The 6000-nt window shown below is 43.9% G+C and overlaps 1 pseudogene; it reads left to right on the forward strand.

Annotated features, from left to right (window-relative positions):
• Positions 1 to 2048: 2048 nt before the first annotated feature.
• LOC116041233 lies at positions 2049 to 5542 on the forward strand (annotated as a pseudogene).
• The last annotated feature ends 458 nt before the right edge of the window (positions 5543 to 6000 follow it).

Consider the following 6000-nt stretch of genomic DNA (forward strand, 5'->3'; position numbering starts at 1 on the left):
GTTCAAATACTTATTTGCAGCTGTATCATACAAATAAATTGTTAAAAAATCATACATTGTGATTTCTGGATTTTTTTTTTTGATTATGTCTCTCACAGTGGACATGCACCTACGATGACAATTTCAGACCCCTCCATGATTTCTAAGTGGGAGAACTTGCAAAATAGCAGGGTGTTCAAATACTTATTTTCCTCACTTTATATATATATATATATGTATTTCTTTGCCTTCTGTGTATCCTTTGTTGTACTTTTTTTTGGTGTCTTTTTCTGTTTAAATTCTAAACTGTACAAAACGTCTATTTTCAAACCTTGATTCTGTTATTAATAAAATGTTTAAAAAAAGACCGTAATGATTGTATTTTCTATTTGTGTCTGCAATATAAAAAAACAGGTGTTGGTGATATCATTTTTATTGGAAAAAGCCATAATCACACAAAATGTATTGGTCGATCACACACACATTGTACACATCTGAAATGATACTCATGAGATACATCTGATTGTATATTGTTAACAAATCGTTACAAACCAGATTAGATGCCCAAAAATAAGTGTAAAAATAGTGGTAATAAGTTGATGTGCAGCAAAAAGTGACATAAACTTTGAAAAAAGCATCTAAAAAAGGGTTAATTTAATTTTTTTAACTGGAAGGACAAGATGCATGGTCGATGGGAAGACAACACAAAGTTTAAAGGGTAACTACCGTTCTTTTCAACCTGGACCCTATTTTCCTATGTTTTTGTGTGTAAGTGACTGATAGGAACAAAAATCTTTGAAGTTGGTCCAGTATTAAGCGTGAACGCTGTAACCAGCAGCCACTGCAATGTAACCCTATGGGGCAAATGTTCAGTTAGCGTCCACTAAAAGTTCTGTTTTTGCTGCTGACCTACTCAGATTATATAAGTGTCTGACAACATTATGGAAAGGATCCATTCAGAGATAGACCTTTAAAAACAATTTGAGACCTTTCTGTTTAACCAGAAACAGCTCTGAGGTCACTAGCGCTAAACCCACCAGACTCACGCAATACTTTTAACGTGTATAGAGCCAACATATTTTCACATGTAAATTGGTAAACTATGTGTTTATTTCAAACCAAACTAGAGTTGTGATGGTTGGAAAAGTGGAAAGACGTCCCAAAATGGCTTTTCATAGTTTTATTTGGTTTCTGTCAACTTTGATGAAGTGTGTTTTACGATACTAAAATTACTGTTCAGTCTGTAGCTAACTTTGTTGCAGAATTGCAGCAGCATTTGTGACATTGTGATTTTGGGGCAGTCTTAGATGACATACTCCGTGACAAATTAGTATGCGGCATTAATAATGACGCCATTCAGCGCCGCTTGCTGGGGGAAACTCCGCCACTGACTTTCAAGAAAGCCCTAGAAATTTCGTAAGGGATGGAGATGGCAAATAATGCCAAATAATGCCAAAAACATTCAAAAGGGTCAGGCAGGAGTGCAGTTGGTGGCTGTGCACCACTTAAAGAGAGAGGCTTTAAAACCAGCAAAGAAAGTGGAGTGTTTTAGGTGTGGAGGGGCGCACTATGCAAATGACGGCAAATTTAAAGACACTGTCTGTCATGCCTGCAATAAAAAAGGACACTTGTGTTAAAAATAAGGCTAAGAACGAAAAAGGGAAAGCGCGGCAGGCTCAAGTGCCCACACATCACGTCGAAGAAGACGAAGGAGATGCAGCCTGTGCATTCAACATGTTTGTTGTGGACACAAACGAGGAACCGCCTATGCCCTATTATGCAACAGTGACTGTTGAAGGAATGGACATTAAGTTTGAAATTGATTCTGGAGCTATGGCATCGGTCATCAGTGAGGAGACCTACAGGAGGACGTGGAAAGACAAGCCACCTCCTATTAAGCCTTCGACACTCAGATTAAGGACATACGCAGGTCAGGCCATACCTCATTTGGGAGTGTTATGTGTGAACATTTCAACATGAGGTCAAAAGGCTGAAGGCAGACTTGTTATAGCCAAGGGAGGTGGGCCCAGTCTTTTTGGTCGTGACTGGCTTCGCATAATTAGCTGAATTGGCATGAGATCAAGTAGCTCACACTACAGAGGACATTTTGCAGCGATACAGTAACGTGTTCAGAGAGGAACTAGGCACACTTAAAGGAGTGACTGTGAAGCTCCATGTTGATCCAGATGCAGTGTCACGGTTCTTTAAGCCCAGAGTGGTGCCCTATGCAATGAAAAGCAAAGTAGAAGAGGAGCTGGAACACTTACAGGCGCTGGGCATTGTGGAGCCTGTCCAGTTCTCAAGGTGGACAGTGCCCATCATTCCTGTTCTGAAGCCGGATGGAACCGCAAGGATCTGTGGGGACTATAAACTTACGGTGAATCAGGTTTCAAAGCTGGAGGAGTACCCGTTGCCACGGGTGGACGACCTGTTTGCAACGTTGGTTGGAGGTAAGCTGTTCACAAAGCTGGATATGAGTCACGCTTACCAGCAGCTACTGTTAGATGAAGAATCCAAACAGTACGTCACAATAAATACACACAAAGGATTATTCAAGTACAATCGCCTCGTGTTCAGAGTGGCATCCAGCCCGGCCATTTTCCAAAGGACAATGGACACTCTGTTACAAGGGATTCCACATGTAGCCGCATATTTAGATGACATTCTAATTACAGGGGCTACTGAGGCTAGGCACCTTGAAAACTTAGAGTAGGTGCTCAAAAGACTCTCAGACGCAGGGCTGCGCCTGAAATGGGAAAAGTGTGTGTTTATGGCACCAAGTGTGACCTACCTGCAACATATGATCACAGCAGAGGGGCTCCGTCCAGTAGAGCTTAGATCGGCCCAAAAAAATCAAGCCCGAACCTACCCGAGCCCGAGCACGTTGCGTCCGAGCCTGGCCCGGCCCGACACATTAACTGTAATTATGAGCCCGATTTAAACCCGACAATTTTTTAATACGTGGGCCGTTATAACTGACGTTCTCAACTACAATTCAGAGTTGTTTGAACTGCAGAAATCTGTTTAGAATAATACAACAAGGACGAAGCATGTAAACTGCGCTGTTTGTTTAGAATGGAACGGATCGCAAATGGATCCGAATGAAGAAACGTAAAAAAAACAAAACAATGATGAACAACATATTGTTGTCACTGCCCACGACTTGTTTAAACTGCTTCCATACCTCCGACTTTCCTCCACACTTGCTCAAAGTTAATTCTCCTGTTTTTCTTTTTTTCTTTACATCTTCAAGCTCCCGGTGTGATGCGTGCGAGAGGAGGAGACTCCGCGCATGAAGTGCTGCATTTTGTAACTGCAGCCTAACTTTTGTACACATTTGTTACTTTTATATAGCCTATATATATATTTATAATATTTCTGATTATGGCATAGCTATCTCCCTACCCAAATAAGATAATAAGGTAATGGATAAAAAAAAAAAAAAAATTGATCATCGCTTGATCAAGGGTCCGGCCCGGGCCCGGCCCGGCCCGAGGATGCAGTGGAAAATAAGGACAGAGGACCGGTCGGGCTCGGGTCGGGCTCGGGCTTGGGCCGAGAATCTAAACTCTACCGTCCAGTGGAGGACAAAGTGAGGGCTATCAAGGAAGCTCCAAGCCCCAAGAACTGAGCTCCGCTCATTCCTGGGTATGGTGAATTACTATGGAAAGTTCCTGCAGGATCTGTCAAAGGTGCTAGCCCCACTTTACAAGCTGCTGCACAATGACACAAAGTGGCAGTGGTGTGCAGAGCAGGAAAAAGCATTTAAAGAAGTGAAAGAACTCCTCCATTCAGCAAAACTGCTCGTTCACTATGATCCAGACAAAGAGATTGTTCTCTCATGTGATGCCTCACCCTATGGAGTGGAGGCAGTCCTCTCACATGGAAGATGGCTCAGAGAAACCCACTGGATTTGCTTCAAGGACGCTGACGGCTGCAGAAAAAGGTTACTCTCAGTTAGACAAAGAAGGTCTAGCCATTGTTTTTGCAGTAAAGCATTTCCATCAGTACTTATATGGGCGTGTTTTCAAGATCTACACCGACCATAAACCACTGATGAGCCTGTTCAGTGAAATGCGCTGCAGTCTTTTCATTGGAAAATTTGTCACAGACACCTGTAAAGGCAGGCCAGGTCAAGCAGTGAACAGCGAGAGACCCCGTGCTGTCCAAAGTAAAGACTTATCTGTTGCAGGGCTGGCCCAAGGTGGTTGACAGTGAAGAACTGAAACCATATGCCAAACGCAAGACAGAACTCAGCCTACAGGATGGCTGCATTTTCTGGGGGTCGAGGGTAGTCGTACCTTCCCCAGGTCGCTCACAGATTGTGGAAGAAATACACGAGACCCATCCAGGAGTGTCAAGAATGAAGAGCCTGGCAAGGTCCTATGTCTGGTGGCCAAAGATGGATTTAGACCTGGAGAACAAGGTAAAGTCATGCACACAATGTCAGTCTAATCAGCACATGTCGCCACCAGCCCCTTTGAATCCCTGGGAGTGACCAGACCACCCCTTGTCTAGACTACATCTGGACTTTGCTGGCCCGTTCATAGGGCAGATGTTTCTCATAATGGTGGATGCCCACTCCAAGTGGATAGACGCTCACATCATGACCAACATCCCAGCAACCATAACCATAGACAAGCTCAGACTCAAGTGTTCGCAATCCACGGGTTGCCTGACACAGTGGTCACGGATAATGGTGCAACGTTCACCAGCGAGTTGTTTGGTGCGTTCATGGAACAGGATGGAATCTGTCACGTTCGTACAGCTCCTTTCCACCCGGCCTCAAATGGATTAGCGGAGCGAGCTGTCCAGACGGTGAAGGAGGGTCTGAAGCGAATGAAAGCTAACTCTCTAAGCACAAGGCTTTCACTTTTCCTGTTTAAATACCGCCTTACACTACAGACTACTACTGCACGTACTCCAGCAGAGATGTTGATGGGGCGTAGGCCTAAGTCAAGGTTGGACCTGCTGCGTCCAGACATAAAGGCCACAGTGCTAAGAAAGCAGGAAAAGCAGAAGGAGTGTACGATAAACAGGCTAGAGAGAGACAGCTGAAACCTGGTGACAATGTCTGTATCAGAAATTTCAGCAACAACCCTAATCAGAAATGGCTACCTGGAGCTAACCTGACGCAGAGCGGTCCACTCTCATTTGTTGTTAAACTGACTGATGGACGAGTGTTCCATAGACTCAGGACCACATCTGCCTACGTCATGATACAAGCCCAGAGATCGTCAGCACTTCAGAGTTTCCCCTGGTGAGCCAGACTACTGTGAGACCATCACCAGAGGAAAAGTCACAGGGAGAAGAGTCTGTGCCCCCTAGAGAGGATGGACAGTTGATCATGGACACACAGACCCCTCTTGTGACCCCAGTGCCTGAACCACCCAAAACACCTACACCAGCTGTGCCCGTTGCAGCAGAGATAGTGCGCAGGGCACAGCGTGCGCAGATACCTCCAGACAGACTGAATGTTTAAGTACTCAGTTGATGTGTTAAATTGAATGGAATGTGCATATGCTAGGTTGTAAGTGTGTATGCCAAATAGTAATGTTTTGTTTTGAAAAGGTATAATGGATTAAGGTGCAAAGTTGAAGGTGAAAGATAATGACACTAAATGTTACGATGTTAGTGATCTTTCATGCCACTAGGTGGAGCTCTCGTAATTATGTGGCATTAGTTTTAGTACTCCCTCAGCTACTGTGTGTTGAGCAATGTTTACTTGCTAGAAGAGAGTGCTAGTTCCGGGCTCTAGAAGACTGCTTTTTCTTGCCTGTCCACATTTGATATTAAAGCTACCACTCGGTACAACCTTCGTATTATTGACCAACTTAGACGCAAAAACATTGTAAAATAGGGTGCAGGTTGAAAAAAACAGTAGTTACCCTTTAAACCAGGGGTCACCAACCTTTTTGAAACTGAGAGCTACTTCATGCGTCATGAGTCATACGAAGGGCTACCAGTTTGATACACTCTTCTGAAATAACAAATTTGCTCAGTTTGCCTTTAGTTATATAT

This window comes from Sander lucioperca, chromosome 3, assembly GCF_008315115.2.
Source record: "Sander lucioperca isolate FBNREF2018 chromosome 3, SLUC_FBN_1.2, whole genome shotgun sequence".
NCBI lineage: Eukaryota > Metazoa > Chordata > Actinopteri > Perciformes > Percidae > Sander > Sander lucioperca.